The sequence below is a fragment of the Equus asinus genome, chromosome 7 (assembly GCF_041296235.1).
Source record: "Equus asinus isolate D_3611 breed Donkey chromosome 7, EquAss-T2T_v2, whole genome shotgun sequence".
NCBI lineage: Eukaryota > Metazoa > Chordata > Mammalia > Perissodactyla > Equidae > Equus > Equus asinus.
Window position 1 is genome coordinate 37,884,269 of NC_091796.1, and position 12,477 is coordinate 37,896,745.

The 12,477-nt window shown below is 36.8% G+C and overlaps 1 protein-coding gene across 1 annotated transcript in view; it reads left to right on the top strand.

The window, feature by feature from the left end:
- The window catches only part of RPRD1A (regulation of nuclear pre-mRNA domain containing 1A), an 87,755-nt gene that overhangs the window by 51,105 nt on the left and 24,173 nt on the right, over positions 1–12,477 (top strand). The gene's annotated exons all lie outside the window — the stretch shown is intronic.

Sequence of the window (12,477 nt, forward strand, 5' to 3'; positions counted from 1 at the left end):
AATCAGTCCTTAAGCCAGTGTTCTTTCTTTTACGGAAAGAGAAGAGTTTAAGCTGTAATTGCCTTCTGCCTGTTCACTCATTCATGGACTGAAGTGATAATAGTAGCACCCTTCAGTAGAGGCATTGTGGTTAAAGATTTATGCATATAAAGCATTTAGCATCCTGCCTGAGGCAAAGTAAGTGCTCAATAACTGATATCCACTGCTATCATTTGTTGTTACTGTACCAGCTTAGAGTTCTTAGGAGTGAGATGAGATTGAAAAGTAGATTGGAGCCAAATTGTGAAGGGCACTGAATGTCAGCCTGAGGAGATGGCTATAACAGTCCAAAGGGTAGAGAGGAGTGGTGGCATTGGCACTGTTTGAAAACCTGATTGTAGTTGCTGAGTGGGTTAGAATGGTGAAAGATTTGCAATAGGGAGACTAGATAGGACTTGATTAGAAAATTTTATGTCGTGGGTCATAAAGGCCTGAACTATAGTTGATGATAGCAGTGAGAAAATGAACATGCAGATGGGGAAACAGTTGAATCACCATAATTTGTTAATTCGATCTGAGGGTAGGGGAGGAGGGGGAATGAGTGATAAATGAGATTTCGAAAACCATGGGGCAAATGATTCTGGCATTAACCGAAAGGGTATTAAACTAGGGGACTAATTTGGGCGGGGAAAGAATGATTTTGGTTTTAGGTAGGTCAATAAATGAAAGTTTTCTTTTTTATTTTTAGTTGTAAAAGTAGTACGTGCTCCTCAGTTTAGAAACTAGTGATAAGTACACACAGATACCACCTAAAATTTCATCATCCCTTGAGTAACCTTTGACAAGATTTGGAAGATGAAGTCATACAGTACATGGTATTTTATACATTGTCTTTTTTGCACATTTATTGTAAACACTTTACCATAATTATAAATATTCTTATTTTAATAGTTGTCATTTTTGTAAAGACGTATTTCTTTAACCAGCTACATATGGTTTAGCAATTGTTTTTTCCAGTTTCTTGGTATTGAAAAATACTGTTTTGAATCACCTTTTACCTAAATCTTTGCTTATCTGTGGTAATTTTCTTGTAAATTCTTAGAAGTAGGGGGAAAAAAGAAAGCTAAAGCAATAAGGTGATACGATTTTTATGCTCAGTTCAGCTATGATTTAAGAAAACAAAATGGCATCCTTTGTGATGACAAGGGGAGGTAGAAGTGAGACTCTTACATATTATTGATGTAAATTCATGTGACCCAATCTGTGTGAATAACAGTTAACAGTAAGTATCAGAATTCCTTATTTTACATAATGATTTTTTCTGTTCTTGGCATTTTACTAGATCATTTAAATTACATTATTCTCTAAAAGTAACTGGTTCGTAGGAGAAATTCTAGGAGAATTAAAGTGATAGTATAGTTTTTTTCATTAAAAAAATCGTGGTAAAACACAATAACATAAATTTGACCATCTTACCCATTTTTAAGTGTACAGTTTAGTAGTAAGTCTGTTCACATTGTTGTGCAGCCCATCTCCAAAACTCTTTTCATCTCGCAATACTGAAACTCATTAAACAACTCCCCATTCTCCACCGCCCCCAACCATGACAACCACCATTCTTCTTTCTGTCTCTGTGAATTTGATTACTCTAGATACCTTATATAAGTGGAATTATACAGTAGTTGTCTTTTTGTGACTGGCTTATTTCACTTAGCGTAATGTCCTCTAGGTTCACCTATGTTACATGTGCCAGAATTTCCTTCCTTTTTAAGACTGAATAGTATTCCATGATATGTGTGTGCCACATTTTGTTTTCCCATTCATCTGTTGATGGATGCTTGTGTTTCTTCCACCTTTCGGCTATTGTGAATAATGCTGTTATGAACATGGGTTCATAGCAAATATCTCTTTGAGTCCTTGCTTTCAAATCATTTGGGTATATACCCAGAAGTGGGATTGCTGGGCCTTATGATAATTCTCTTTTCAATTTTTTGAGAAATCACCGTACCATACTATACCATCCATAGTGGCTACACCATTTTACATTCCCACCAACAGTGCACAGAGTTCCAGTTTCTCCACATCCTCACCAACGCTTATCATTTCTGTTTTTGTTGATAGTAGCCATCCTAATAGGTGTGGGGCAGTCTCCCTTTGTGGTTTTGATTGGCATTGCCCTAATAATTGGTGGTGTTGAGCATCTTTTCCTGTGCTTATTGGCCATTTGTTTATCTTTGGAGAAATGTCTATTCAAGTCTTTCGTCCATTTTTTAATTGGATTATTAGTCTTTTGTTGTAATGTCATAGTATAGTTTAAGGTTGATGATACTTGTTACTAGACAGAGTTTGGAGATCATTTGATCCCCCTAGTACTGGAAGTGATTCTAGAACATTTCCCAAAAGATGAAACAGATTAGTTAGTTTCTCTTTGAATATTTCTGATGTGAACAAAGCACACTGTTTTGAGAGTAGTCTTTTCCATTTTCTGAACAGTTGCTAGAAATTTATTATATACCTTTTTATTTAAGAAATTTCACAAAAGTATTTGTTCGAATATATACTTTTATATGTGTGTGCACATGTACATTCATGCATTGAGGAACATGTGGGAGATAACCACAAATATTGAATGGAAGATAAAAACTACAACCTACTGTTGATAGTGAAAATGCATAATTCGAAATAATAAGGGTGGCTTTCCTTTCTCTTCACCCATTACAGCTAGGCTCAAATGAAATATAGAATTCTTGGGCCACTTTTTTCTTTTTTTTTTTTAGTAGTGTTTTATTTTACTTTTTTAAAATTTTTCTTCCTTCTCCCCAAAGCCGCCCAGTACATAGTTGTATATTTTAGTTGTGGGTTCTTCTAGTTGTGGTGTGTGGGACGCCACCTCAGCATGGCTTTACGAGCGGTGCTAGGTCCACACCCAGGATCCGAAACCCTGAAACCCTAGGCTGCCGAAGCAGCACATGCAAACTTAACCACTCAGCCATGGGGCTGGCCCCCACTTTTTTTCCTTTTTCGCTTTTGGCCTAGTTACTGTATTTTTTTTCTTTTCTCCTACACATTTAACACTTTGATTAGCATATACATAAGATATTGATCTTTCATTAATTTTGCTTGATGTTTGATGTGCCCTTTTATTGGAAAACTTAAGTTGCCTTTTATTTTTGTTTCTCAATTTTTTGTGGTTTCTCCTTAAATTCCTATTTTATATATATCGAATCTTCCAAATCTTTACTTCATTGCTCATCTTTTCTCATCATTTTTCCTCCTTTCTATCATTTTCCTTCAGTATTTTCCATGGGTGTTTTTAATTGTTGCTGTTGTTTTTGTTGTATTTATTCTTCCTTACAGCATGCTTGTCTAATGTTGGGGATGGAGATTGTTTAGTCAGATTTTTATGGGTCTCTGTTGGCAAAAGGGATGTCTTATAGCTCTTACTTGGCCAGTTCACAGATTCTACACCTCCAGGGCAAGTCGAAAGGGGATCAGAGTCAGAGATTAGTTAGTGCCAGTTTTGTGAGTTTGCCGAGTCAGTGGAGACCTGACTGGAACCTTGCATCTACTAGACCAGCACATCAGCCACAGCATCTAGTACTGCTTTGGTTATTGTGTTACCTGGATCCTCTCCGTGCTGCTGGGAGTCCCAAAAGGCACTGGTTGCATTCTTTCTTAAAGTGGCTCATAGGAGAATCAGTAGTATAAATGTCCATAACATACCTCCAGAACTTGGCCAAGTGTATGGGAATGTTTGGCCCTATTTAATGTAAATGTAAAATATTGTTTAATTAGCTGTTGTCTACTTCTTATAAACCTTAGTATGTGTCTCTTGGTTGGTTAGCTGCTTTTTTATTGCTGGCAATGAATGCTTAAACCATTTTTCTTTCTCTACTGTTAGATTACTTTTCCTAACCCAAGTGTTTAGGAATTATGCAAGTAAATATTTGAAAGTATATGTTTGATGAAAGTAATAGGTTCTGAGAAAGGATCTAAGATCATTTCAGTAAGCAAAGTAAATAATTATAGTAAAATGTGTGGTGAGTCTTTATATTTTCTATTCTTCAAGGAGTATTTAAGTAAGTTATAGTAAATAAAATCTTTACTATAGCATAAATAACTTGTGGCATTTGTTTTTCCTGCGTATAAACTGTTTTTTACTCCTAGGCTCTGAGGGGTGGTTTTATGTGTGTGGAGTGTGTATATTTTGACCGTGTAACATTGGCATCTTTTTTTGCCCATACTAATTTTGGGACTACTTTAAACCTCTTTTTTGTTTTAATGTGACCCATTCTTAATTTTGGAGTTGTTCATCAAATTCTCATGTAGTTGGGTCTTTTTCTTTTTCCTGTGGGGAAAGGTTTCACCCTGAGCTACCATCTGTTGCCAGTCTTCCTGTCTCTCTCTTTCCGCCCCCCAGAGCCCCAGTGCATAGTTGTATATTCTAGTCATAAGTCCTTCTAGTTCTTCTATGTGATCTGTTGCCACAGCACAGCTACTGACAGACGAGTGGTGTGGTTTTGCACCCAAGAACCAAACCTGGGCCACTGAAGCAGAGCATGCTGAACTTTAACCACTAAGCCATCAGGGCTGGCTCTATAATTAGTTTTTAAAATATATGTGTCTTTATTATCTGAGTCAATATTTTAGCATGTAGAGTTTTTTTTTTAAATGTGACTTTTGTTATTTCTTATTTTGGCTCTCTTGGTTTTGTTTCTTCTGCAGATTTCTTAAAGATATGTTCTAAGTTATAAGTAAAAATATTCTTATGTGTTGAAGATATAAGTCCAGAAACATAAGCCTATGGTTAGAAGTTTTTCTTGGTTGACTTTGGTCTTAGATCAGTGAACACTTCAAGAGGCAGTTTAGGTTTGTGGTGAAGAGTGGGGACTGGAATTGGATTGCCTGAGTTTAAATTTTGGCTTCACCACTTACCAGCTCAGTGACATTGGGCAAAGCATTTGACCTCAGTTTCCTTGTCTGCACAAAAGGGGTAGTAACTGTTCCTGCTTTATATGGTTATTATGGGATTTACTTGAAACTGCCCAGCATATAGTCAGTACCTCAGAAGTTCCAGCCCCAAACAAAAAAAAAACTTGGAGATTTTCTAGCTAGCTTATCATTTATCATTACCTTATCATTTAACCAGTGAAATGTCTTATTTATTCAGATACTGTAAAAGGGTGTAAGATGTCTGCAGTATTTTTATATCTATAATTCTCTCAAAAAGGAAGTGTATATATTGCTACTTATAGTCTTAGCATCTCAGTGATTGCACCTGGATTCCTGAGTTCTTTTATAAACAATATGTTCAATCATTTTTTGAGATTCTGACTTACCTGCCTCAGGCCTACTAGTCTGTTGTTTATGGAATCTACCTCTTTTCAAATTAGGTACAGTATTTGCCTGTGTTCACCCTTTTGGTACTTCTTTGTGATTTCTTGGAAGTAATTGTCTCAGAAATCCAGTTGGTCTAAAGTGTTTTCTACCTTTTATCCCAGTGTTCTGGAATGTAATTAATTATGTTAAGAGACTTGGATTTAATTAAAGTGTAGTGTTCACATTATTTCCTTGCCTGAATTAGATTTTCACTCTATTCTCTAGAGAAAACAAAGGCAGAATAGGTGCTTAGGCATTCTTCCCTTGACTTTCCAAGATGTTATACTGAGTTGCACCTTTTCCCTTCTAGAACTTGTAGAAAAGATAATGTATGTTAAAATATAAAGAAATATAAAATCTAGTATAATCTGTCTTTATCATTTAACTGTATAATAAAGATACATATTGTGTTACATATCTATTATATAAATATGAAATATGAAGAGAGATATAATGAAAAGAGGAATAAATGGAGAGGGAGATGAAGTGAGGAGGGAGAAATGAAACGGAGGGAGAGACGCTTGAAATGGAGGGTTTGAGGTGAAATGTAGAGAAAGAGAGAATTGTACTATTCAGTAGGTAGCTACTAGGCACGTGTGCTTTTAAATTGGAAATTAAGTAAAATTTAAAATTTAATTCCTCAGCACTAGATGTATTTTGAAAGCTCAGTAGCTGCATATGGCTCTTGGCTACTATGTTGGGTAGTGCAGATATAGAACATTTCCATTGTCAGAGCACGTTCTATTCATAATGATTGGGAAGATTGCTTAAAAGATAGGTATAGATAAAATGGAGACATAGATATATAGGAAATGAAGAAGTTAATATGCTCTATATGATGTATGTAATGGTTCTGCTCTTGTAAGAGAAGGAATGCTATGGGTGCCCCCCCCCCCCCCAAATGGCAGTATTCTTAGAAGGTGGATTACTAACAGGAATTGAATAAATCAACCACACTCTGGCATGTGCCCTCCTAGAGGTGGGAGCATTTACACAAATTCTCTTTGTCTGGAAGTGGAACACCTGGAAGCAGGAGGTTGGAATAACACACAGTGACTAGGTACTGCAGTGGAAACAATCAGGAGAGTCAACTCCTGTGCATCCCCCCTTCTTGGGCCAGGTAGCAGTGGTGAGGAGTGTGTGTCTGAGTGGAGCTTGGAGCAGAGGAAAAGGGCAGTGTTCCCTCCAGGCTGGTGAGGCCCTGGAGTGATGAAGGTCATTTGTCTGGAAAACCAGTCATTGGTATAATCCATGTTGGATCTTGTTGACCTTACTGACAACCCAAGCAGGTTGTACATACTCTCTGTAGTTACCTAAAGATGATAACATCACTGGAATCACCCAGCGTTTTCAGAAAGATAGTATCTAAGACAGTAGGCTCAAAGGGGAGAGCTTTCCCCTAGGAAATAGTTAATAGAAAAAAGCCAGCTCAGTGGTGTAAATTACTGAAAATGCCTAATTACCTGGACATCCCTCCCCCCCCCTAGTTAGTATCCATCAGAAAACAGGGTGTCCTCACACCCATTTTATGAGAATCTCTCTACTTTTTTGTTCTGATCAACAAAAGAATGTTTGGGAGGTCTAGGCCAGTAAGCCGGAAACAATATAAGTAATGCCGTTAAAGTCATAATGGCTGTGAAATGAGAATGGAACAGTGGACCAAGTGAGATCCTTTGTGAGATTTTGGGAAAAGGAGATTGTGCTGATGAAACTTAAACTTAATGTAGTAAGTCAGCGTTCACCTTTGCACATAATGCATTCCTAAAAAATGTGAATAGAAATAAATTATACTGAACTTTAGCAACAAAATCATATACTATGAGGGACATTTCTTTTTCTCCAGTGAGCAAAATTCTTTACTATATTTATTGATGTTTTTTAAGCCCCTGTGTAGTATTTGAGATGTAGAATTAGGAAGGACATAGATTAATTATTAAATATAGACAATGTAATTTTAAAAGAATATGTCATTCTCATGGTTAAATAGGAATACCATTTACTAGTCAGGAAGAACTGCTCTTCAAGTTGGGAAGAAGGATATAGTTTTTATTGGATTGAGCTGGAGGTTGTGATGCTGATTTTGATGGCAGTCCCATCAACTTTCCTTCAATCTGTCAAGCAAAAGATGTGTAACAATTTGCCATCTTGCCTTTTCGTGAAATATAAAGAAGCTATATCTTCCTCTTTGGATTTGTGAAATTCCCTTTGCATTTGGATCCTGGGATTTTTTGACGAATCCCAATTCAGAATTATTAAATTCTGTTCTCACTTTCCTTTAGTCCAGAATATATGGTTGACCAGCTGAAGTCCAGGGAGTATCTGAGTGGACCTAAATATTTGCCACTCTTTGCATGTCTGATTTCTATCCTTCTTTCTTATCACAAGTATCAGTACCCACATAAAATCACAGACTGCTATATAAAACTGAAATGCTAACTGCAGCATCATCATGGGGCAGCTTTGACCTGTTTGCTAACTAATGTGTGAAAGGCAATTTGATGCCAAAAAAGCTGTTTAAGATTATTTGTATATGGTGTATATATTATAAATAGTGTATATAAGGTATATCAGTATATAGTTTGTATACATTTCACACAAAAGGAGCTCTGTGTGAAAGTTGGAGATGCCCTGTAGATAATGCAGAACTGAAAATTTCACAGTTGTAAAAGATGACAATATTAAAAGTTTCCTTTGACATTGGAACACAGGATGAGGCAAGGGAATGGAAACAAAGTAAAAGAGAAAAAAGATGAAGGACAGAAGGAAAATTGGGAAAAGGAAAGAAGATACAGGAACAAACAGTACAGCTTTCTAAATGCCTGCAAGAATTTAGTGTTGTATCTCCACCCAGAAGCTGGTGTCATGTATACCAGGTGACCCTTTTTTCTCAACTCCTTACCTAGACCTGTCTTACAGTTTATCATCCACAGGGAGGAGTGCAGCATCTAGATGACTAGTGCTAGTGAGAGAGTTTGAATTCTGGCATGTCATCTGCTGGCTAGATTTGATTATCTCTGCCCCTTTCTGACTAATAAGCACTGTTACCCTTCATTTGAATTTCTATACTCAATAATGGAAAAAAAAACCCAAACCAATCTCATATTCATCAAGAAACTGCTCCTGAAGTCTCTAATAGCTTATTTTTACATTCTCAGAACTCTTCAGCCTCTTGAATGAAATCTCCCAATACTGTATAAAAGAAACATTTCCATATGTTAATATGGGTAAAAAATTACCAGCATCTCTGTGCCTAACTTGCAACCCTGCTATTGCACTTAAACTCTGTTGTAGGGGAGATTATGATTTAAAATTTAAATTTTTATCATGAAATAAATTACATTAAAATGAATACATTAGAACTGCTTAGACAGCTCCTGATAATATTTTGATATATTTCCTTTAGTCTTATAAAAATCAGGTTGGAAACATCATTGTAAATAAACATAGTTATAAAAGATTTAAACAGTTAGAACCATACTGTATGTACAGATTTGCATCCTACTTGGGTCTGTATCTTGATTAGTCTTCAGTGAGTATGGACTGTAGATTACAGTAATGAACTGAGACTTTGGAGTTATGGGTTCTACACCTTACTCTGTGAACTTGAAGAAATTGTGTACTATTAAGCACATTCTTTTCTCATCTTCAAAATGTATGTATCAAACCTAATGATTTGTAAAATCTATTCAAGCTTTTGACTTTTTCCCTATTCCTTATCTCATAGTAGGGAACTTGCGAGTAGTTTAATTCAACTTGTAAGAGCATATGCAGAGTTAAAATTTTTCTTTCCTTGCCCTTTTTTCATAAAACACTTCCCCATCATAAAAGCAATACATGTATAAATTTGGAAAATATTGAAAAAGAACAACAAAAAAGCACTCACAAGTTTGTACTAACACTGAAACAATCATTAATGTTTTGATGTATTCCACTCTGTTTTGTTCTTTTATTTTAAACAGTTGCGTATCTTCAGTTTCATCTTTTAAAAAATGTTTGTGAAAGTGATTTTTTTAACTTAAAAGTATAGCTGGCAAGCGTTTATTGTATCTTGCTTCCTTCATTTCAGGAAGGAGTGGAACTTATCTCCGTTAGGGTAAATAAGTTATATTTGTTGGACCTATTGAAAAATTAGGTATATGTCACAGATTTAGCAGGGGGATGTTTACTTTCAAGAGTATTGAAAGTTATTTGTTTAACAGAAGTCCTCATTGCCTTTCTAAGTCCAGTTCCTTCAGTACACCATTGTAATTAATGGGGGAGTGCTATTATTGGTAACTATACCATCTAATTTATCTGCTCCTTGCTTTTGAAGTAAGATTTGTGTTAGAACTAGAATTTAAATCTTGATAATTTTTTTTTTACTTTATTATTATTATTTTTTTAGGAAGATTAGCCCTGAGCTAACATCTGCTGCCAATCTTCCTCTTTTTTTTGCTGAGGAGGATTGGCCCTGAGCTAACATCAGTGCCCATCTGTATGTGGGATACCTGCCTCAGCATGGCTTGATAAGCAGTGCATAGGTCCGTACCTGGAATCTGAACTGGTGAAACCTGGGCTGCCAAAGTGGAGTGTGTGAACTTAACAGCTGTGCCACCGGGCTGGCCCCAGTCTTTTTTTTTTTTTTTTGAGGAAGATTAGCCTTGAGCTAACATCTGGCATCAAGCCTCCTCTTTTTGCTGAGGAAGAGTGGCCCTGAGCTAACACCCATGCCCATCTTCCTCTACTTTGTATGTGGGATGCCTGCCACAGCATGACTTGACAAGCAGTGTGTAGGTCTGCACGTTGGATCCAAACTGGTGAACCCTGGACCACCGAAGCAGAATGTGCACATTTAACCACTGTGCCACCAGGCTGGCCCCCTGGCCCCAGTCTTGATAATTTTGATATCATTGCACACATCAGATTTGTTAAAGTAAAATGTGTCCCTCTTACGTAGTTAAATCAGTGGAAATTTTAAGGAGAGCCTTATGTCATTCAGACTAACATAATCTCGTAGAAAGAATTCTGTCAGGCCTAACTTCCTCAAGCAAGAATTCTTTTTTTCGTTTGTTTATTTGAGGAAGATTAGCCCTGACCTAACATCTGCTGCCAATCTTCCTCTTTTTGCTGAGGAAGACTGGCCCTGAGCTAACATCCCTGCCCATCTTCCTCTACTTTCTCCGTGGGACGCCTACCACAGCATGGTGTGCCAAGCGGTGCCATGTCCTCACCTGGGATCCGAACTGGCAAACCCTGGGCCACCGAAGCAAAACATGTGCACTTAACCACTGTGCCACCAGGCTGGCTCCTCAAGCAAGAATTCTTTGTAAAGCACCTCCCACGTCTGGTCATGTTTAGATCAGGTTATGGAGAAAGTCACTGCTTCAGAGCAAAGCCTGTTTCATTCTTGGAACCTTTCTAATATCCAGTCATCTTATTCCAATGTAAAATAATACTCTTGGGAGTTTTTTTAGGATCAGTAAACTGTTAATACATTTACAAAATTGAGAATTTACGTACAATGAAATGCACAAATATTAAGTAGACAGCTCATTATCAGTAAACTTGATAAATTTTGGCAACTTAATATGTGCTAGACATATTATGCTATAGTAATATGTCTTATATTAATTCTAATTCCTAATGAGATTTTAGTTACCATTTGACTTTTGGGAATAGCTAAGTGTATTTAGTTTTCTTTAATTAAAAAAAGTGTGGGTGTGTATGAAACTTCAGAAGGAAAGATTGTAGAACATGAGAACGTAGATGTTATCCTTTCTTGAGTTGCCACACCCTTGAAAAATGCATATATCTACGTGAATTTGCTTACAACTTCAGTTGAATTAGGGCTGCCTCTGATACTCACCCAAGACTCACAGTGTGATGACCATTGATCCATACCAGTGCAAATTGAATGGGAATCCATGTGGATCTTGCAATGCTTTCATTATCACCTTTCTCTGCTTAAACATTTCCACTGTCGATCCTGCATTTAGATTCCCATCAGCTCTTTGCATCAATATGTTCAGGACCTGATTTGGCATCACTCATGGCAGAAAGCACTGGTCATGTAGCTGTTAATCAACCTGGTGACATAGCTGGTATTAAACAGCGTTAAACCACTAATTAACTGCACAGAATATGGAAAGTAAGTTCTGTTTCATTGGATGCTGGTTAAACCACAACTGGATTTCTGGATTCCACATTAGCAAAAGGAATTAATTTACTATGATGTATCCAGAGGCAGGGGCCAGTTTGGCAAAAGAAATGGAAACAAAAATACCTTGTAGAACAGTTGAAGGAAATGGTTATATCAGAGATCAGACTTGGAGACAGGCATAATTTATGTGCTACCTGTCCTCAGATACTTTGAAAGCTATCAGAAGAGAGGAATTGGGTTTAGTTAAGAGGGCAGAACTAGGACCAGTGGATGTATTACAGATGACAAGCAAGACCATTCTGTCCAAACTGCCTAATGTGACAGCACTGTTTAGTAATGAGTTGCAGCCTCTGCCATCTACATCTTTGACAAACCTTAAACACAGCCCAACTCCTGGCCAGATGAATGTAAAACCTCACACTGAAGACCTATTTATCTCCATTCCTATTACCTAATCATCATGTTCAGCTTTCATAAAAATTACAAGGCATGCCAAAAGGCCGGAGACAGATTCGTGTATGGCCCAAATTTTGGAATTATCAGACCAGGAATTTAAAATAACTGATTCATGAGTTAACTCTGATGGAAAATAGACACCATTGCAAGAACAGATTCAAGTAGAGAGATGGAAATGCTTAAGAATCAAAAGCAAATGCTACAAAAAAAAGAAAAAAAAAAAACCTGATAAATGAATAGTACCTTTGGAGGTCACCTCAATAGACTGGACTTGGCTGAGGAAAATATCAGTGAGCTTGATCATTGGTCAGTAGAAACTTGCCAAACTGAAATGCAAAAAGAAAGAATAACAAAAACCACAGAACATTAAAGAATTGTAGGACAATTTTGAAAGATGTAACACACGTGCTTGGAATACCAAAAGGAAAATGAATAAAGCCAAAGAAATATTTTAAAGTAATAATGGCCAAGAATTTCCAAAATTAATGACAGACATCAAACCACTGATCCAGGAAACAGAACAA